This window comes from Drosophila kikkawai, chromosome 3R, assembly GCF_030179895.1.
Source record: "Drosophila kikkawai strain 14028-0561.14 chromosome 3R, DkikHiC1v2, whole genome shotgun sequence".
NCBI lineage: Eukaryota > Metazoa > Arthropoda > Insecta > Diptera > Drosophilidae > Drosophila > Drosophila kikkawai.
Window position 1 is genome coordinate 23995127 of NC_091731.1, and position 22455 is coordinate 24017581.

The following is a 22455-nucleotide window of genomic DNA, read 5'->3' on the forward strand; positions in this document are numbered from 1 at the left end:
TTTTATTAGTTATCGATACCAACACATGCACACCCAAGGGTGCAGGGCTTCTCGAGTCCTTGCACTCACAAAAAAATATTATGACTTTCTCAGGCCTAAGCTTGTCTTTTAATTACGATTTCAGCAGCTTTATTTTGAAACTAGAAGTACTACTTTGTCAAAACTAAATTTTTTATTACTCTATAGATATACAAAATATGGTTAACAGATGTATATTTCATTATGTATATGTTAAATGTGAATTTAAAAGATTCCTCCTATGATCCATGAATCTCGGGTTGATTTAATAATTATGTGACTTACTGCTTGTAAGGCAACTCTTTAATAATTCATTATTTTCTCCTTGTGCAGGAGTCAGATGGGAAGATATGGAAGACTCTCTAACCATGTCTCACGAGAGCGGGAGGGAAAAGGGGAAGACAGCGCTGGTATCCGGCGCCAAAGATTTACCAAACATCCGCTGGAAAATACCACCCCTACCCCCCCCTAGAGCCCTTTCCCTGATACAACACCCCCGAAGCTGGTGCTGCTGCTGCTGCTGGTGTTGTTGTTAGCCAAGTTTGTTGTTGGCAAGCGCGATTGCAGCAAATCAGAAAATACTCGCACAAGTGCGAATGTGAATATTGATGCCAGGACATACTATACTGTGTATAAGTATGTATGGCTAGATAGACGTGTGTGTGACTGCACACGTGAGTGTGTGTGTGAGTGTGTATAGTTGGCATTGCAAAACACAAACACAAAACTTCCATTCTGGTCGTGCTCCGCGACTCGACTTTAGCCAGCCACTTGGCGCTACTTCGCCCACTTCAGCGCCACTCCACCCACTCGGCCCGCCCCCCTCACACACAGGCACACAGGACTCGAACAGAAACACACACAAGCACGCCCACAGAGCGCTCCTTGCTCGCTTACTTGCTACTTCCGCTTCCGAATCCGTTTTGTGTGCTGTCGCCGCAGAAATTTAACGAAGTCACACGTCGCCAATGTCGATGCCGCTCTTTCTCTGCTCTCGGGAAAGCTCTCACTCAGTCTCACTGTCTCACTCTCTTCAGCACGACAGCCTCCGCCGAAGCGTCCTGCATCCTCGGCATCCTGTCGCTCGGGTCCAGATGGCAGCATCCTTTCGGTGGCAGTTCAGTTGCGAATTCAGGTTCGGAGCGTTCGGTGGTTCGAAGGCAGCTGATTTGCAATTTTTCGCGGCCTAAACGTTCGAAAGTTGTTGTTTTGTTTTGGTCGTGTCGCCAAATTTCGCGCGATTTTCCAGTAGCATCGGTGTGTGTGCATTTTATTTCGCACCAGGATCTGTCTCAAACTCTAACTCAGACTCAGACTTTTGGGTGTATGTATTGGTGGCATCCGGCTACTGTGTGTGTTTTTGCGTCTGTGTGTGCCGGCAGATCCTCATTGTTGTTGGCCCATTGTAATTGCAGTCACTGTGGCGTATACTTGACATCTTCGCCGCCAAATTGTGCGACTTCTCCTTCGACTTTGGCTGCCGCCTCAGCTCCCCTTGGCCGCTCCTTGGGCTCTGGATCCTTGTGACATTGCCGTGAAGACGTGAAGAGCCCTCAAATCCGCTATTCCACTGTATTCGCAATCCATTTGCCTGCTGCCCTTCTGCGACAGGCAAACAAATTTTGCAATTCAATTTCTATTGTGCATTGCCGATGCGAAATGTGCGCATCGTTTGCTGTCAATGCCGAGCATTTCGCATAAAAATTGAAAATTGCATGCAAATTAAATAAATAGACATCCGCTGGAGCGCGAGGAGCACAACAGCTGAGCTAGACACTCAAGAATATACGAGTACGTACGATATATATGTATAGTACGAGAAGATATAGACGCGCTGCGAAAATGACAGTTGTGAGTTGTGGCTCAGATTCGACTTTGTGTGCGGGGCGCAATCAAAGCAAACGTCATTAGCACTCGCGACATCGCCTTCGATTGACAGGAGTAAGGAGGAGAAGGAGAAGCAGGAGGAGCAGGACCAGATTCCTGCCGCAGCAGCAGGCACGAACAACTCCACATTTGCATAACTTCGGTGCAGCGCCAGATCCAGATTCCAATTCACAGGTACGAGAAAAACTCCTTGCCAAAGTCGATTTCCGTTTTAGCAATCCTTTACCCCCATCGCTCCCCATCCAAACTCCAATGGCTTCGCAACTTTGCTATCATTTCTATTTTCCTGTTTCTGTTTTTCATACCCGATATGTCTCCATCCTCCCTCCCTTCCAAGTCCCACCCAGCGAAGGGGTGTAATCGAATGATATTCAGCTCGTGCCGCAGTTGGCTCCGTGGCGAATCCATTGTGGTGCACTCGGAGGTGCTCCCGACTCGCGGGCTGCCGATTAAAGAACTAACTGGGTTTGCTTAGCGGCATTCGAGCGGTTTCAGCTTTTTAGGTCAGCCATAGCTCAGGGCTTAATGATCCAATAAGGAGCTTTCAGGATGTAGGTATTGAAACCTGTTGGTTTCATGGGAGACTGAAAAAAAACTATGTACAAATTAGTATGGTTTTACGTTATTTTGGCCATTGAGGGCAAGTTTCTTGAGGTAATTTGGATAATTGATTTTATTTATTAAATAACAGGTAATATTTAGAATCAATTTAATATGCTTACTTTAAAATATGAGCATACAGAGCTTATTTCTTCCAAAGAAACCTGTCCATCCTGTCAGTTCTCATCTATCTGCCATCTTAAGTGCTATCATTTCACTATCATCCTGCAGCAACTGCTGGGTAATTGCTGGTCTAGCACCGTTGACTGTAGAATCAACGATTTGTTTTCGGTCTGCACGCTCTGCTCTTTGCTTTAGTATCAACTTTACGGCTGCTCTTGCTCCGGACTTCGCAGCCACCATATTCCACTCCATGCCTTCATCATGGCCACGTTATCCAACTTTTAGTTATGGCTTTCGCTTTTCGCATAATGTCAGTTTTATTTGGTTTTGGTTTTCACTGACTGGGGGGGCGCGGGGACGGTAAAGGTCCGTTGGAGATGGAAATGGGGATGGGGTAACGTCCCGGCTCAAATCCATGCCAATGCCCAGGTCCGGGCTTCAAGCTTCAGGCTGGAGGCCTCAAGCCCGTCGCCCGGCCATTCGGCACCCTTGCAAGATTTATTGTTCCTCACACACTCGTGCCCACGTACACATAACACCTTCTGCCGGGGACCTTCGTCTTCCCCTTTGGCACTTCCCCAGCCCCAGCCCGAGTCTCCTTGGCCGCGCCTTGGGTTTCAGCTCCCATTTCCAGCTCCATCTCCATCTCGTCCTCGTTCTTCATACATCTGCAGTCCCATAATCTCTACTATTTGCATCGCAGACTTTGCTTTGGATTTTCCTATGGCAATGGATTTAGTTATGGTTTTTCTTACTCTCCGGCTTTCCATTTTGCCCCTCCCCATCACCTCCTCTGTCCATCCGTCTCTTCTCCGGTTGCGCTTTTCCTACACAGACACAGACGCTGACACACACTCGCACACAGCAGTCGGACGTTTGTTTTTCCTGCCGTTCTGCACACACACTGAGCAAAAAGTGTTTGCCTAGTTATGGCTGAGAAAGAGACGGTAATAGAGAGGAAAATGGAAAAGGGTTTTCGGGGCGGAGAGAAGGGCCTGTGGCTAACCGCAACCAGCGTGTCCTAGATGCTGGCCCAGAGCGGCCAGGAATGCGGCTAATGAATAACCATCGTAATCCCAGCTGAAGCCGAGGCGATATGCAAATATGTAAGACAGATTAGCTGATTGTAAGGCCGCGATGGTTAGAAGTGATCGGGGTAGCAGATATGGAGCTTTTAATCCTGTAGTTTCTATGATATTTTAATCCATTAAGAGTATATTTTAATAGATAAGTAAATAGAAAAGACATTAGTAAGATTATTTAGAAATTTACTATATACATTTATTTTAGAGAATAATTGATACCTACATAACAAAGCCATCGTATAGCAATTCACTTAGCCCATTAATTTTTCACAGCCAAAGATTTCTTATAGAGCTGCCGGCACTTGAATTTCAAAGAAGTCCTCCTTACTTGGCAAATGAATTTTGCGGAATTTATTTCTTAGTTCTGACTTCATTATTATGGTGCGTGGAGAGCGGTGTGGGCATATTATATGCCCAGGCAATCCATAAAATTTGATCCCTGATCCATTCATTTTGGCTGGCACGCATCGCCACCGTTGCCATTACGTCCTCGGAAACCTATCGCAACCCATCACTGCCAGGACGACCGCAATGCCTCTTGCCGTTGTGTTTGCCAAATGGGTTTATTCTTTTTTTGGCCCGGTGTAGCCCGGTCGTAACTCGTTCGCCCAGATTTGGGCTCCTTGAGGAAGCCGCACATGCGAGCTCTCGCACACACGGTCGCAGGACTAACAGGATTTCCCATAAAACGGAAATGGCATTATCCTCGCACATATTGTTGTGCGGATTTTAGTTTTTATTACACCAAGCAGTGCGCGGCTGCTGTCCATAAGAAGCCTCACGGGCTCCTCAGGCTCCGCCCAAGGAGCCAAAGGAGCAGCGGCTGGAGCAACTGCGGCAGCATAAATATCATTTGTGTCTGTTTGTGTGATACATCAAGGAGTGACCCATTAGCCCCGCGCACCCCCGACATTCTGAGACCCTTACCGCTCACCTGGCGGTTGCAATTTATGGGCGGACCCCTTAAAACTTCACACACTCCTGCGGAAAGAGGTTGCCAGGCAGGATTGCGCTACGCTAATAGGTTCCCAGCCATTGTCTTTGCCAAGCGGAGATGTGGGTGAGTCTGGGACGAGGCATACGAACTGGGGATCCGATCGCTTCCCCCATTGCGGCCAAGATTTATAATGCCGCTGGCCAAAAACAACAAAGGCGTCAAATGGCCACAGAACCTACTCCTCCACCTACACTCAAATAAAATAATAATCTTAATGCAATGCTCTGTTTTCTAAGGACTTCAAAAGCACGGACGAAGAGCCTTGAGCTACTTGAATAAGAGATGATAGGGATTTTTATTTAGCTGGAATTCAACCGAATTCACATAATGGCCGAATAAAATTCAACTCATATCATTGTTATTACTTACTTAATAAATTATAAAAAATAGTTTTTATTTTGTTTTTGTTTCATAAAAATTACAAGTCTTGATAAATACAAAAATCACTGATCTTTGCACATCAAACTAGATTCTTTGCTTCTCCTACTCGTCATTATTGCTCGTCATCTTGATCACAAACAATTAAACAGTTTAAAATAAAAACTTGCCTTAAATATAATGAATATTTTAATTTTATTTGTACTGAGGTTATGTAGGAAACACCACTGAAAGTACTTTAAATATTTTTCCTTACTTTACTCATTTGAATTTAAAAATATTTTCCTAGATGAAGTTTTGAAATACTTTTGATTATAATTATAATAATTCATTTAATTTTTAATTCTCAGCTAAAGGCTATTCGCTTTAAAAGCTTTTCAAAACTTCTTCAACTCCGGCCAAATACTTTTTGCCAAAGAGAAAGGCTTTTCGCATAAGTTGAACGAGTTGCACTAATCTCCTTTTTTGAGGAGATTTTTGCTAATTTTTGCCAAGTGTTCCTCCCTTTGGCACTTCCATTCAACAAAAACCAAACCCCAAGCATGGCAAGGCAAAGCAAAGCAACCTAAACAAACACTTGAGGTGTGTAAAGTTAGCCAAGGCTGCGTTTTTGCTTGGCTTCGTTTTGGGCCACATTATGTGTGTGCGGTGCGGTTGAAGATTTTGGCTTTCGGACAAGACAAGAAAACTCTGCCGTCTGTCCGTTGGTCCGACAGTCTTCCAGTCCGCCAGTCCGGCTCTTTGTATCTGGCTTACTCTGCTTTTGTGCTTAATCACAACACGCACATTTACATATTGGTTTTGGCCAACTTGAGCAATCCTTTAAGACGGCCGGCCAACCATCCAACCGTCCAACCCTTTTTTCCCATCGCCCATCGTTCTTTGCTGCTTTATCTGCTCGTCTTTGTTTGTAGCTCGACGCTCGGTGCGATGTGGTTCAAGTTCAGCTCACCGCCGGCTGTGGGGGAATGGGGGGGGGGGGGGTTGGAGGTGGATCGGTGGGTCTGGGTCGGGGTCAGGATTACGGTTAAGTAAACACTCAGCAAGGAGCATCCGCACACACTCGGCAGGCGGTCGACGGCCTCCCTGGACAGCCATTGCCCAACCGTTTGCGGCCAGGCATTGTTTTCACTTTCCGCCGAACACCACCCTCCGGGCGGCATCCCGTACGAGCTGCCAGCTATGTCCTTCAGCTCCCAACCCCCCAAACTCCCAACCCCGACGCTCCGACGACACCACACCCAATCGCCGACTGTCTCTGAGCCTGTCTGTTTGTCTGTCCAAGTGTCTGGTTGACGGGCGGCTGTCCTGTGCCTTGACTGCTTCATAAAACATACAACAAAATCTGAAATTGATGATGGGCAGTGATTGTGGAAAGTTGGCAGTCAGTTAAATTGGGTTCCTGCCTTTCCTTTTCGGGACCAGGCCGGATAAGGGCGAGGGGATGAGTGGGACCTGGCTGCGTTAATTGCTTTGTGAATGGTGTCCGCCTTGGCCGGAAAGTTAACATTTAACTTTAGTCTATTCGGGACTTTAATCTATTTATAATTGAGGAATGCATAAAGCATGTTAAATACGAACTTACACAAATTCTACTTTGTTATGCGTCCTAATCGGGCTGGTCTTCGGCTCGGAGGACTCACTTTTGGGAGCGTTATTCGCAGCCAAGGGTCGCCGGAGCCATTGTTTTAAATGCGGATCACAGTGGGTGATGCTGTGATGCTGTGATGCCAGATGGAAGATGCTGGATGGGTAGATGGGTAGCTGGGCAGGGATGGAACCCCCCGGTGAGGTGAAGGCGACTCACATAATTTGCATAACTAATTTGTGGAAACTTTGGGCATAGGAAGTTGTTGAAAGTTCCTGAAGGAGCACAGGACGGAGCCGAGCCAGCGGTTTCAATGCCAGGAGCAGGAGCTGCAGCAATTTCTTCATCTCCTCGGCTGCGGTTGCGCTGCAGAAAAGTGCTTAATTCTTTTAAATGGACGAGCTGGGAGGAGCAGGAGCAGAAACAGGAGGTAGATGCGGATGAGGAGGGCAGGGCATTCGAAAAGCTGTCCTAATTGAATACATGAGAGCATAAGTTAGCAGTGTGGTACTTTGATATCAACTTTGATTGCTTTATGGCACTTGAGCGTACAATTTGGCTTAGTTGGCAGTTGCTTGTTGTCCTGGTCCTGCTACCGGGTCCTTTGGCCATTTGGGGCAACCACCGAGTGCGGAGCTGGGGATTTTTGGCTGCCAGCTTGAATTTCAATTCGAGTTTGAATTCGAGCAGAGCAGCTTGCTCGGCAATAACTGATGTTGATTAATGGCCGGACTTTGGCCCGGCGCAAGCATGCATAATTAAGCGCTGATTAGAGTCACACGGAGGCGACACAGCACTGCGGCTGGCCAAGGAGTTTAAAGTGCTCGAATTCTTCCCCAGTCAAGTGGATTTGCCTTGGGCTTTTCCCTGTTTATTTTAAGTACTTTGAAGCCGTTCCGGACAAAGGTTAACCTGCCCCCAGACAGTTTGCCATCGGGGCAACCTTTTTTTTTTTTTTTTTATATTTTGATGTCGGCAAGGAATCCCTCACATAAGTAAACTGACAGCCCCAGCCCTCCATTCATCAAATTCAGTCTTAATAATTTATTTGATTCTTTTTGCGGCTCCGCTCTTGGTTGGTTGGCTGGCGAAATTCTTTTGCGGTCATAACTCATTTGCAAATATGTGGCAGATGAAACATTCATGTTGACTGGGGAATTTAATTTTTCTTCAAATTGCCAAAGCTGCCAAGACGGTTGGCTGAAATTCTTCGCATCCGAGTCCTCCGAGTCGGTCCCTCGATCTCCGGGCAGCCTTTATTGCGAATCCAATTAGCATGGAAATCTAGGTCTCTGGGTCTCCGTCTAATGATGCCCTGCAAAATGAAATTTACCGCAGCAGCACAACAACAAGCGAGGATGGCAACCAGCAGCAGGAGGAGCAGGAGGAGGAGCAACGTGACCAAAGTCCAGTTAAGTGGGTTGGGATTCGGCCGAGGACGGTCGGGCGGACTTGGGGGTTCGGGGTGCGAAATGTTGGCACACTTTATGGGCGGACGCGCCACATGGCGTATACGTATCCGTAGCCGTATCCGTAAACGTAAACGAACGTAAGCGTGTCCGTATGGGTAGCATTTTAACAAAGTGTTAAACTGAGAATTTTATCTGCTGTTCGGTAATTCACAGCTCTGGGCTCCAAGGAATACCCGCCATCAGCTCGCCCGCAACAAAAAAAGGGACCGGCAGAGAGGAGCAACCAGCTGAACTAGCCAAAAAAAAAGTGTTAATTTCAGCGAGGCAGCTCGGTGAGCTTAGTAAACATTACGTATACGTCTAGATGGCCAAGTGTGATCAGAAGCAAGGCACTCCGCGCTGCTCCCTGACCTCAGCAATTACTCCACGCCTTTATTTTAATTACACGGCAAACAAAAGCAATGAAAAGTAAAAATGGCAAATGGGAAGACAGACAGCAAAGGGAAATTCGACGGGGGCGGTAAATAAGACATCACAATGGGCCGAGGGCTAAGCAAAACCAGGAGCAAAAGCAAAAGAAGAAGCAGAATAAGAAGGAGGAGCAGGAGCAGCCACCAAAGCAGAACAGCGCCAAAAATTAGGATATAATCCCGGGGGCATAGTTTTAATTCCCAATACAAATATCACTACACGAAAGTACAACGTGCATAAATTTCAATGACGTTGCTGGTTGCTTGTGGATTGCGGGTAGCTGCCGCCACCGCTCCTGCTTCTGCTCTGGTTCCTTTTTCGTCCTGTGATTCAGCTGCTGGCTCAGCGCTCCTGGCTGCTCTTTGCTCCTTGGCTCCATTCCTTTTTCCAGGGAAGCTGCCGCCAGCAGGTTGCCCTAACAATTATACGCACAGTCACACAACCAGACAGCCAGACAGTTTTACACTTATAAAAAAACTTTGGAAACATGGCTTGGAATTAAGATCTATATTTAGGTCAAAACAACAGCCACCAAAATCTAGTTCTGAGTAATAAGTATAATTGCTTGGAAAATCTAAACAATTTTCACTTTACCCTTAAACAAGTTTTGATTATATAAATGAAGTACTATAAGTACTAAGAACTCTTTAGCCTTCAGCTTTGAATTCTAGGAATTCAGCTTGGCTCCTATCCTCTAAATATTTGTAACTGAAACTCTTCGAACTGGTTTCACTCACTGATGAGCAATTATAATTGATTAACCTTCATTTGCATGGCCACTTGATTTCGCCGCGTGTAATCGCAGAACGAGAAGGCACCGGCAGACAGACAGTCGTCGGGGGAGCAGGAAAGGAGACCGATAACAACGCTCATTTAGTTGTATGCTCACTCAGTCAGTTAGTCAGTCAGTCAGTCAGTCAGTCAGTCAGTGAGTCAGTGAGTCAGTTAGTCAGCGAGTCAGTCAATTGAAGATGCTGGTTGGCTGGCCAGATGCACAGACACACTCGCAGTAGCAGTAGCAGACACAGACACGGATACAGACGCCGTGCCAACACAGGAGTCCTGGCTCTGACTTTGTGGCATTCTCGCTGGCTGCTCATTTAAATAAATAAAGAAATCTGGGAGGAACTTCTTGAAATTCCAACACATTCCATATCATTACTGGCGGAGGCCACAAAAATTTCCTCAATCCTTAAATGCGGCGTGCCCCTCTCCACACACACAACACAAACACATACACAGGAACAGCAACATCCACTTCAACATCAACGTCAGCGCCGCAGTCGTAAAAAATTGTAACGGATGCTGCGGCCATGTAGACACACACACACACATGCAGGTTAGAGAGCGGCGGAAACAAAATGGAAACGAACACAAGAGAGCGAGCGCGAAAGAGAGAGCTTTCACTGCATTGAGTCCTGCCTGCATGTGAATCCAGCGAATCCTTAGCTCTCAGCTGCAGTTGTTGCGGTTCTGGTCGCTCCTTCGACTCGACTCTCTTTTCGGGTGATAACCACGGACTAGAAGCTGTAACTTCTGTGCCTGTTCCACTGCATGTGCTTGTGCCTGTGCCTGGACCTCGGGCCGCATAGAGGGCTATTTTATTAGAAAGTTTTCCCCCTAAAGTTAGTTTGCGAGTGAAACAGACCAGAATTGCGGCTGCCAAAATGCCGGGGGGCCATCAGGGGCTGAAGGAACATCCAGGGGGCTGCAGGCTGCAGTGGGGACCTAATGACAACCCTTCACCTCCCCGAAATTGCTGAAGTTTGGCGCTGCAACTAACTGAATGATTGATTGTCATTGCTGGTTTATTCACATTTTCACATCGTTTGCATTTTTTACTTCTATTTGCCGTTCATTCTATTTGTTTTTCACCCACTCGCCCCGCCACTTGATGATTCTGTGCTCGTGCGGTGTGGATAAGACTTGATAAGAAAACTTCACCTAATGATCGGAGTTACCGAATTTTGTGAACTTTAACTTTGACTTGGATTCAATTATTTACAGAGTTACAGAAACTGAGAGTTTGCCTTACACAATTCTCGTAGCCTTCGAAAAGAAAGTACTACAGAAAACCAGTAGAATTTTTTAAATAAAGTAATGTACTAAATATTTATATTTACCTAAATAATAATAAAGTTTGCCATTCAGTATCGCTTGATTAATCCACAATCCAGGACATCTTTTGTGACAGCTGGATTATTTTTGGAATTATTATGTTGAGCAACTGTCTCTTCACAAGAAGATAAGTCGTGGCCGCAAATTTATGCCGACAGCTTCTTGTTTAATGTATAATTTATTATTTATCATAAGCTTCTCATATTCGAATTAGTTTGTCACTTCAATTATAAGTTGACCTACATTTAGCCATAAGACCAGCTTGAGCTCGAAACAAAAACCTTAGCTTAAGTCACAGACAAGGGATTATACATTATTAAAAAAAGTGAAATATAAGTGAGTGCGAAATATTACGTGAACTGTCTTGATAAAAGATACAGCCCCCAGCACACACACTCCTTTCTGCGGCCCCGAAACTAGTTCTGGTAAAAAGAGAAAGCACGTTCACTCCGTGCACATTTGAAATTCCCATAAGGGTTCTTAAGTGTTAAGATTTCCGTCATAGTTTCCCGGCATCTTCCGGAGACCGGTAGTCGGAGTCGGTAGTCCGGAGGTTACCAGACCCAGCAACGAGCGCTCGTCTAGCTCTCAGAAATGAATTACCCACTCGGATTAGGGCAACTTTTTATAATCGTAATAATAATAATAATAACGCAGCGAACGCCAATCTTCTGGCTCTCGTAAAAAAGCCAAGCGAGGCAAATCCTGACGGGTCCTGGCCCCAAGTACCAAATACCTCGATTAGCCGAACTAACCAATTCGGGGGTTAGTCCTCCCTCCGGCATATCCTCCCCATATGGAAATAAGCCCCCAAATCGCACATATGTATGAAGTCGGTCGCATTCAGCTCGTAAAGTGGAGTAGCGGCGTCGGTGGCGGCTGGGAAAACGCACACGCAAAAACGCAAGAAAAATGAAATCAAAAACAATAACTTGTCTCCTGACAGCATTCCACAAGAGCCAGGACATGCCACGCACATTTCTTTATTCCCTGTCTCTTTTTTTTTTTGGTTCTTCCTTTTTTTGTTGTGTGGCCTGTGCTTCGCTCCTCGTATTTTTTGCTGCCCTTTTGTTGCCCCAACTTCGGCGGCTCCTTCGCTTGACATCTTCGTTTGCCGCTCTGTAACGGTATTTTGTTGTCCTTGGGTCTCCGACACTGGAAAAGATATCACTGGGTTTTTTTCACGGATGAGAAAGTTCGCTTAATTTTTAATATTTGAAATACTTTCAGGCATATTATTTTAATTATACAAAAAACTTGTTTTTGTATAAATGGATTTCGAAGAAGTCTTCTATGAAAAAATATCTAAAATATTTCTTGAAAACGTATTATTTAAAGTTGATAAAACTTGTATTATAAACCTTTTCTAATTTACAATTAATTATTAGAGAAATCTTAAAGAATGTATCAACAGTTCTGTGCCAAAAAATTTAATTAAACAAATTTCCATAAAGAAATCCAAATTATTTTCTAACAATTTATATGGCTTTAATTTTGTGCGAGTGTAGTTGTTGCTACTCTGCTTGCCGCTGCTGCTTTCTTTAGAAAAATGTTATTACGTGCCGCTTGCGCCTGGCGCCAGCAACTTATGCAGCGCCGTTGCTTCAGCTCCAGCATCAGCTCCTGCTTCTGCTCTTGCTTCGGGCCCTGCTGGTCCTGCGGCTGCCTATGCCCAGACACGCTCGTTCTTCCTTCTGCCACCCCAACACCGCCAAGCTCCTCGCTTGATTGTGTTGTTATTCAGCTTTTGTGTCGCCTCAGACGGCGCGAGTGTATATATATGTGTGTGTGTACGGGTGTGCGAATGGAACTACACATTTTTTCGATACTTCGTCTTAATGTTATCGTTATGCCAGGACTGCTCCTTCAGCTGCTCCTTCGCCTTTGTCGCAACAATTTTATTTGAAGCTGCCACTTTTTGTTGCTCGGCTGCTGCTTCATTTTTATACACAATTCCAGTTTTTTATGGGCATGGATGTGGGTGCATTGCCTCCTCGTCCTCGTCCTCGACCTCGTCCTTCATGCCGGAGTCTCAATGGTATTAGGGGCTAATATTTGTAGAGTTTTTCAGAGTTGATTGAGTGGCACGCACTGGCAAGCACATATGTCTGATGTGAAAGTGGTTTTGGTCGCTGGCCCTGTGGAGTGTGTAGTGTACGGGCGGGTGTGGGCGATTGTGGATTGTGTGTGCATAGCCTGCCTGCGGCTGGGACCGCTCTTGTCCCATGTCCACAGCGTTGTTTTCACAGCATTTGCTGTTTTTAGTTTCCCCAGATTTTTGAATTGATTACGATATCAATTATGTTTGCTTTTGGCCATCGACATTGTTTGCTTTGTTTGTGCGTGAAATTTTTGTGATTCGTTTCGCTCCTCTGCCCCGCTGCCCCTCGGCCCCGCACTGTGATTTGTGTTTATCCTAATAGAATAGGACCAACTCTCGCCACGCTTCCTACGCGCTTTGGTCCTTGTTACGAAGGACGCTCAATTTTGGTTTCCGTTCGCAGCGCTGGTTATTTGCGCCCGAAAGTATGCTTTGTCTTGTGCATGAGGGGGCGTCTATAGTGTGTGTGTGTGTGTGTGTGTGTATGCAGTGTGTGTATGTTTGGGTGAGCGGGGGTGTGATTGTTGTGCGCGTAACTCCGTTGATTTGGCTGAAACTGCTGCTGCCACTGGCTGCCGCGCTGTGCCCCGTCGCATTCCATTGCCGTATTGTTTTGTAAAATCGAGCGCACAGTTGGCGGAAACCCACGAACTACGTAGCTCGCGCCAAGCGGAAAGGATTTCGCTGTTGCTGCGCGCTCCCGCTGCAGGCACACTGAGCAAAAATCACGCTTTCTAATGGCCAAAAAAAATAAACTAACATTTATTCAAAAAGTTTTAAAATCAAAAGTTCAGAGCCTAAAGCTAGTAGAAAGAACAAAACAACTATAACATAAAACATTTTTTTTTTAATTGATTTAAATAAAAAAGTATATATATATTCTAAAATATTTGTTGTTATACTTATTGATCGATCAGCCCACTTTAAATAAAGTATAATTTTTATAATAAAATTGTAATGGGTTAATAATCATATCCGACTATTTAATTAGTTTTATTATTTATAATATATATTTATTGAAATTATTTACAATACAGCAAAAATTTATATATACATATTTTTAAACAGTTTTTCCGAGTGTTCGTATTGCTGATCGGGACTAAAGACATGGGGGCTTTTGAGGAAGGCGGTGGGGAATGGACGGCGGAGACGGGGGCAATTACGCAGCACGGCCAGGCAATATTAAAGTTGTTGTTGTTGTTGCTGCTTTGTTGTTGCCGCCACCGCAGCGAAAATTTCAACTTTATTTTGAGCTATCTGCTGTCTGCAGTTATGCAAATATGAGAAATTGCATTTCACGCAGCCAACAGGCGAGAGGCGGTGGTGGGAGCGAGAGGCGCCACAATAGAGGCAAAGAAACAAAAGTATATTGGAGTTGCTGCTGTTTCTGGATCCTGGTTTCTGTATGCTTGATGCTGGATGCTGGATACTGGCTGCTGGATTCTGGATGGTTCAGTTCAGTGCAGTTCAGTACTCTTCGGTTCTGCTCGGTTCGGTGGCCGGGTTGGCTTTGGTTTTCCCCGGATAATCGCGACCCAACTCATCCGCTTGTGATTCTGCTTCTGCTGCCGCTGCTACTTCGTTCTCGCCCGTGTTCTTCTGCGGGAAAACATAGGCGGAAAAGTTTTCGCATTATTTGAAAATACAGCGCGTGCGATGCGATTTTCACTGCAAATTGCAGAAGAGTTTTTGCATTGGCCCCACTCTCCGCCTTCCGCCCTCGGCACGTCCTTTTCGTCCTGCCCAATCGTAGTCCTAGTCCCCGGCATCGTCTTTTTCCGAGCCACTCTCTGTGGGCGGCACAGAGGCGGTAAGTAAGGGTTGGCTGCTCCTTCGTGTTCGGTCTTGTTAGGTATCATTGTGTAATGTCTGCTGGCTGCCGAGCATTTGCACATATTTTTCACAATTTAAAATAAACGAGAAGTAATTTAACTGCTTGCCAGCTCGGCAGACTCGGCATGGACAGCATGCAATAGTTGCCACTGCTGGGGATGCATCTACCAGGATCCTGGAGCCAGGAGCCGGTATCCCTTTGCCAACCCCTCAATATCCGCCCATCGACACCCTCTGCGCTCTGGCAGTTGTGATGATGGCTGAAGGCAAGTTTTTGGGCAAGTTAACAAAAGAAAATGTGGTCCTGATGTGAGGACTTTGCAATTAGCCATTCTAATTTGATGCCTTATACATATACAAGAGTGTGTGCGTGTGCGCTGACTCTGTGTGCTTGTACGTGTACGTGTGGGGGTAATTGAGGGAGTAAACGGCTCGAAGGATACTCGGGCTGACTCGGAGTCGGAGTTTGAGCCCAGCAGCTAACCCTTGAAGTCAGTTATGTGCTCTCAAATTGGTTTCTTCTGGCAGCACAGGGCTTAAATGGGTTAAGAGTGTGGATTGGGGTTACCCTGTTTAGGTTTTCCAGATTATTTAAGCTTCATCTACTGAGCTTATGATATTTAAACTGCTGCCAGGCCGTGCAGTTGAGAGTGCAAATCCCAATAATCCTCTTGCACATACATATATATGCATGCACTTGGGATTCAATTGAAAATGTAAGCAACCGAAAGGAGAATAATTAGATTGGGTATTTAATTGGAAGTCAACATGGCTTGCAATGTTTCTAATTGGTTGAAACTATCTTAAACCAGTAAAAGTCCTTGTTTAATATTGTTAGAAGGGAAATTCATATTTATTTCAATGGACTCTCTCTCTCTCTCAACTAGGAAAAATATGCATACAAGTGGCTATTGAATTAATTACCTAAACAAACCTTGAGCCTGTGCTTATATTTCAATTGTAGCTTTTCACATGTTTGTGATTGGCTAAAATCATCAATTGATACAGCTTGGAATTATTAAAGCCAACAAAGGCATATTTATACTAAATTTACAACAAATGGTTTAAGTTTTATTCACTAGAAATCCAAGGCAAATCAAATCAGGGTATTTAATTTTCTTGATTTGAAATAATGGAATTATTTAAGATTTTAAATTTTATAAAATTTCCTAAAAGTAATTTCCTAAAGATTCAAAGCTTTTAAATTCTAAAAACTCTGTTTTCCCTCATTGATCTAGTTATTTTGGGCCCAAGTTACCGCGAAATTTTCGTTGGAATGTCTAAATTTAGTTTGGAGCTCATTCCGTGACGTCTGCGCTGGTAAGTGCATAACTAGAAAATAATTGAAAGACCTTCATTAAAGCGACCCAGACGAGCGGAGGAGGGGGACCTTGAGGTGCCCGAGGCACCAGAAGCACCAGAAGCACCAGAAGTTGCCGGCGAGCATTTGTAATAAATTAGCTCGGCACGGAAGCAGTTCCTGTCATTGCCAGCTCGCCGTTTTCTGAATCTTCTGCGGCGGAGTCGCAGTCTCGAGCGGTTTCCAGTTGGCCCATTCAGATTGTCATTGTACTAATCACTCCGGGCTCTAGGGTTTCCCAGACAGGAGGCGGGGATTGCAGAATGAGAAACTTAATTTCTAATTACGCGTGCTATTTGTCAGCGTTTTTTCGGTGTTTTTGTGCCTTTGTGGTTAGTAAGTAGGAATCCCAGCAAGTCTCTCATTCTCTTTCTCGGTTCGGCTGAGTGGCGGAAATCTTGTTCCGTTCCGTTCAGTTTCGCATCAAACAGTCGGGGCATGCCTCATTTCCAATTAACAATAAATCCGTCGCAGCCGAGACAGAGAGAGAGCACTACAGTGCTGGCCAACTGAGCGTATGAGTAATTTAATTTTGCCACAGCTTGGCCTTTGCAGCTACAACTTGCCAGGAATACCAGAGAAAACTAGAGATTGCAGCGACCAGAGACGCTAAGGGGTATGGAGGCAGAGATGGATGGATAGATAGAGAGGGAGAGAGACTGGGAGAGACGGCGACAGACAGTGCGAAAGAGACGGGGCAAGAAAACTGCACAGTTTACGCAATTAAAATTGTTGCCAGCGAATTTTCCAGCATCGTTGCAGCTAGCAACAACAAAAAAATAGAGGCTGTAGCAGAAAAATATAAAGGGGGAACTCGTGCCTTCGCCAGCTTCTTCTGCTTCATCCTTCGTTCATCCTTCGTCCCTCGCCGGTCCCGGCTGTTCGTGTCTTGGCCGCAGCCACTTCCTGAGACAGGATGCGGACGTCCTCGCCATCGTCCTCGTCGTCGTCGTCTTGGCAGCCCTTTTACTTTTCATTTGCAGGTAACTTGCGTTATAATTAAAAAATAGCAAAGCGCATTAGGCAACAAAGGATGGGCTGGCAGGACGAGCACAGAGGGGAGAACAAGGAGCAAGGGCACCCGGAGCAGCATGCAGGCCAAGCGGGCGTGTCCCAAGTAAAAGGAGCCACATAAAATGCTTTGGCTAATAGCCATTTTTACTTACTTCACTGCCGCTTCTCACCTGGCCCAAAACTGTGCGAGGCCAAAAAGCCAAGTTTGCCCGTTCGTCCGTCCGTCGGTCCGTGGCTAAGTTACGCTTGTCCACTCTGGGGAGCAGAATGAAGGAGGAGTGGAGTCCGGGACACCAGGACTCCAGGAGGTGTGGGCGTGGCATGCGGCCGAGTGCCGGAGTGGAATTCATTCCGTGCGTGCAATTAAATGCGCCGTTACATTAACTTTTACAGGGTGTCTGCCCCAATGTTCGCCCCTATTCCCACAGTCCCTACTGCCCCACCCCCTCGGGCACTCCCTCCCTCCGTCCGTCTGTCCGTTTGTTTGTTTGCCCGGCCCAGGATTGTGATTGTGATTGTGTGTGTGTGTGTGTGTGTGGTTGTATGTTTGTGCGTTCCGTTGATTGTTGACTTGATTTGTTTTGCTGCCTTTGACGCCGCACCACCGAGCCACCGAATCACTGAACCACCGGTCGGCCCTAGGCCCCAGCTAGGAAAACTCACACTCTCATTCCCGATTCAACGCCGAAACCTGCCCATTGTTCCCCTGGCCTCATCGACCCCACTCAAAACAAATTGCCGCACTGGCCAAGGGAAGCGAAAAAAAGCAAAGAACACCGGTCCGTGTCTTCCAAATGAAAGTGATTCGACTAAGCGTTGCCATTTAGGTGCTCCAAAAGAGAGATTACAGGAGATCCAAGGTTAATTGCAGCGTAGAGAGAGCAATCTTAAAGGACACTTACAAAGTAGAGAATAGACTAGAATCTAGAAAAGTCAATGCTTTGGCAGAGCATTTTTTCATTTATGTTAAAAATTAGATTATATATAGTCAAAAATAATAACTATAGCTACTCTTTAACTATTTATTTATTTGTGTTTTTATATTTACTTAACTTAAATATTTATATGTAAAAGTCTCCTGAAAAGTACCTCAAAATGCAATCAATGCTGTCGATTTTTATAAAATTTAAAGCCTAATATCATACATAATATCTCAATTGTAAGCCTTAAATGATAGTTAAAAGGAATTTTGTTTGCTTGCTAATTTGGGTTAATTAAAAAGACTAATTAAACCAATTCACTGTGCGCCACATAAACAAAATGAAAACTGGGTCACTTCATGACTGCACAACTAATTTAAGTTGTCCGGCATTCTCATGAAATTCGAACTAATCCTTCAACAAATATTTCAGAGAATATTTCTTTTGTTAATAAACGGCAAGCCAACTAAACGACTTAGCAACAAATAATTGAAATTTAATTTAAACTTTGAATTTAATCGTTGGAGTGTTTTGGCTGTAAGATAAAATGCCAAAGCTTTCTTGTTCGTCGAGAGACTTAAGAGCAAATCATAAAGTAATGCCACATTTGCAATGGAAACTCGAAGATGTCTGGAAACTTTCCATCCCTTAACCTTTTCCCAACCGACCCCTGGAAGCAATTCTAGTCGAACATACCCCTTCGCTTAATGGATGGCAAGTGTAAAAACAACAAATTGTTTTACTTACTTTTTGTTTTGCGCCAAGTTGCTCATTTGCTCCTGCTCCTGCTCCTGCCTCTGCCCCGGACCTATTCCCATTCCCATTCGGTACGAACTTTTCTGGCCAATAAATGACTGAGAAACTTGCCGGGCGCCCAGGTAGACATAGGTACAGCTACACGTCCAAGACGTCCGCAATCGTCCAACCACGTAAACAAATGTTAACTTTCCCGTTTGCTTCGCTTCACTCCCCTCCGGCCGCTCGCCCCCTTTTCCTTTTCCTCTGTGTTTTTGGGAATTTTTTGATTTAGTGACTTTAATTTACGCTCTGCCCAGGTGCGCCAACTGTTGCCTCCCTGCAGCCAGTCCAGCCTGGAGCGACCCTTGCTAGCCAAACCCCCCGATGCGGAATCCGCTTCTTGGCTCCACTCGATAGAAGCGTCAGCGTCAACTTCAGCTCCGTTCGCTCCTTCGTTCGCTTTCGTTTTTCGTTTTCATTTTTAGTGGTGCGGAAAATTGATTTATTACTTGGAAAATAAAATGTGCTACGTGTCGCAGGCGCACTCACACACATACAAACGCTCAGCGACAGGATATAGGCACACCTACACCTACGCACCATCTCCATCCGCCGTCCTCCACTCCACTCCACTCCACTTCACTTCACTTCGCTCCGATTCAGTTCAGTTCACTCCATCTTTCCCGAAACGCTGGCGAGCTGGTGGTGGCCCCCGGAATTACGCGCATACATAAACGCCGACAGGCAGACGTCGCTATCCTCGCTATCCGCGACCCCTGACCCCTGGCATCCTCCCAGTCGGAACCAAACCCCCTTCAGATCCCAAGCCCCCAAAAAAAAGAGCCCCCTCCTCGACTGTCGCTGTGTACGTCTTGCTGTCAGTTCGTCTGTCAAATCACAAACGCGCCGCCCTCGCAGACAAAGATATGGACGCGGCCGTGCCGCAGCTGCCACCATCCCCTGTTCGGATCCACCTACAGCCCCAACCCGGCGCTCACCTTCAGCCCATTGCCATGGCAGACATTTGATAAATCAATCAATCAATTCGGTTTTTTTTTATTATTCCTCCGCTCTCTATGTGTTTTTTTTATTATTATATTTATTTTCTTTTTTTTTTATAATCTTAATTTGTCTTTCACAGCGACTCAACCGCGAATGCCATTCATTTTGTTTGTCCTGGCCGTGTGTTTGTTTTTGTTTTCGTGCTTTCGGCTTTTGTTTTTTTGTTTTCGCTATCCTGGCTGTTTACGCATTTTGGATTTTGCATTTGCCGCCAACCTTACCCGCCGACCCATCGCATCTGTTGCCTACTGTGGATGTGTTTATGATCGGACTGTATGAACAAAGTTTGAACGGCCCAGCTGAAAGTTGGTCCTTCGCGGATATTGGCAGACCCAATTCATGGAGAATCAATTTTGGTTTCCACCAAGTTCGCTGCTGGGGTCCCTGATTTGTTTTGAAATTGATCGTCTCCTCTGTGAGGTTGTTGCCAAAAAGTTTTCTTAATTGAAAGCTGAGGTTACTTGTCGAAGGGCGCGAAGATTTTAAGTACTCTATATTTCAAAGCAGTTGATATCGAACATATTTGTCTCTTTTTTAACTTAATTATTGTCTGGGATATTCATATTTTCCAAGTTCTTTCTTGGAAATATAAGAAGTTTTATTATCCCATTATAATACTTCACAATTGCGGTCTAAAATATGAATTTAGAATAGCTTAACGTATTTGTTATTCCCACTTAAAAATTAAAATATCAACGTAACTCCGTCCGGAACTGTTTCGCCTTGAGGAAGCCCTCGAAAATCTCATTGGTGACGCAAATATTTATTTAATATCAACATTAAGGAAGTTCCTGATAAACCACCCTGCTCCATGGCTGGGAAAACCCATTTTTGGGGACAGCGAAAACTAATTTGTTGCCTTTGGAGATTTCATTAGAAAGCCCTGGCAAAAATTTCAAATTCCGCCAAAGCCTCGGCAATCCTATTGTAAAGTGTAAACACAAAACCGCCGCAACCGAATTCTGTCAGTGCTCGTTACTGCTACCCCTCGAACTGCGACCTGCGACCTCCGACCTTCGACCCTCCCCGGCCCCCCGCAAAGCCCAAGTCCCCGCCCAGGCCACGCCCCCCGGCGCCGCCCGCCTGTGTTATTGTTATTGAAGCTGGCATTTGAGTTTGGTTTGTTTTTGTGCGTTATAATATATTTGATTTGTTGTTGCCATTTGGCCACGTTTTTTTTTTTTTTTTGTTTTGTTGGTTCGGTTTCGTTTTGGTTTGACTTTTTGCTGGCCGGGCTTCGATCACCGGAGCCCGTCGTCCTTGTCATCCCTCTTGGGGCTGCTCAGCACCCACCCCCGAAGTCCCGAAATCCCCACCCACCGTCAATGTAATTGATGCTGTGCTGGCTGTTGCTGTATCGAGGCTGCTTTAGGCCGAACTTTTTTCTTTTTTTTTTTTTTTTTTGCCGGGTTTCGGTTATGTTTGTTGTTTGGCTTTATGTTTTGGCATTTTCGCAATTATTTCTCGCACAAAATGTGGTTTTAGCAGTTTAATTGCTTTTGCCCAAGTATGTGTCGAAGCGAACGCGTGTGTGTTGGTCTCTGTCTGTAGTTATTTTAGCAAATTTTCACAGCATCAACATCAGCATCGATTTATATGCAGAGCACAAACGCCGTAGCCCGCCTCATCCCCCCGCCATCACCCTTATCCTGCTGCCCCTGCCGCGGTCCCACCAGCATCCGCAACTTTCACCGCCGAGCAGCAGCTGCCGATTTTGCCACTGTTGCCGTTCTTGTTCGTTGAACGTGGTATGTGGGGCATAGAAGGTTGATCAGCTTAGAAATTTGGTTAGACTTAACTATGTTTGTATTATTTTTAAGTATAGAAAGCCCAATCTGTTCTCATTTTTCTAAATACAGCTTCCAAATACAGCTTACTTTTAAGCCACATTATAATTGATTTAAAATAATTTCTATGATATGATTTTGATAATAATATTTTAGTATTCTTCTGATTAAATATGAGGGTATTCTTTAGTCTCCCATTTTTTATGTTTGCCTGTGGTCCCTGCTGGTTGGCAACACGCACTAATTGTTGTCGCCGCTGTTGCTATTGCTGTTGCCGCTGTTTCTGCTGCTGTTTCTGTTTCTGCCGCTGTCGCTGCCCCTGTCGCCGTATAGCTGTTGTTATTGTTTGCGGCCGAGCAATAAAACCTGAGCTATGTGGCCCGTTGTTCCTGTTCCGCTGCCGCTTTCCGCTCCTTCGTCCCGCTGCTGCAGCCATTCCTCTTGCTGAATAGAAGGCAGGAAGCGTGTGTGTTTGCCATACGCGGCGTATGCGTGACATTAATTTAATTGCAATTTCACATGGGAATTGCCCAGCAGTCGGCATGTGTGTGTGTGTGTGGTATGTGGTGTGGTGGGGTGCAAGAAAAGTTATAAAAATCAGATTTATAAAATGTTAACTTTGATTTCATTTCTTATTTACGAGCCTGCGGTTAGACAGGCCAATGCGTGGGTGTGAGGGCGTAACGAGAGAAGCTTGTTTGCCTTGGTCTGGTTTGGTTAGCTTCGGATGGGTTTTGGCTGCGCTTCGAGTGGTTTGGCTTGGTCGGCCTGGCCTGGCTTGGCTGGGGTTAGCGGTTGATTCCGGCTGGGTAAGTGTGTATGTGTGTGGGCGCTGAGTCTGCTGAGTGGTTCGGATTACACGGGAGAGAACATGTGTGCTCTTTGATGGCTGAGCAGCGCATTTAGCGAGCATCCTGCGGCTGCCGTTTCACTTTAATGAGTTAATTATAACCAAAAGGCGTC

General features: G+C 45.4%; 1 protein-coding gene across 1 annotated transcript in view; it reads left to right on the top strand.

Moving 5' to 3' along the window:
* Positions 1-1331: 1331 nt before the first annotated feature.
* The window catches only part of DIP-gamma (Dpr-interacting protein gamma), a 47489-nt gene continuing 26365 nt past the window's right edge, over positions 1332-22455 (top strand). The window contains exons 1-2 of the mRNA XM_070287556.1: positions 1332-1342; positions 1434-2079. The gene's annotated coding sequence lies outside the window, so the exon portion shown is untranslated. The remainder of the gene's footprint in view (positions 1343-1433; positions 2080-22455) is intronic.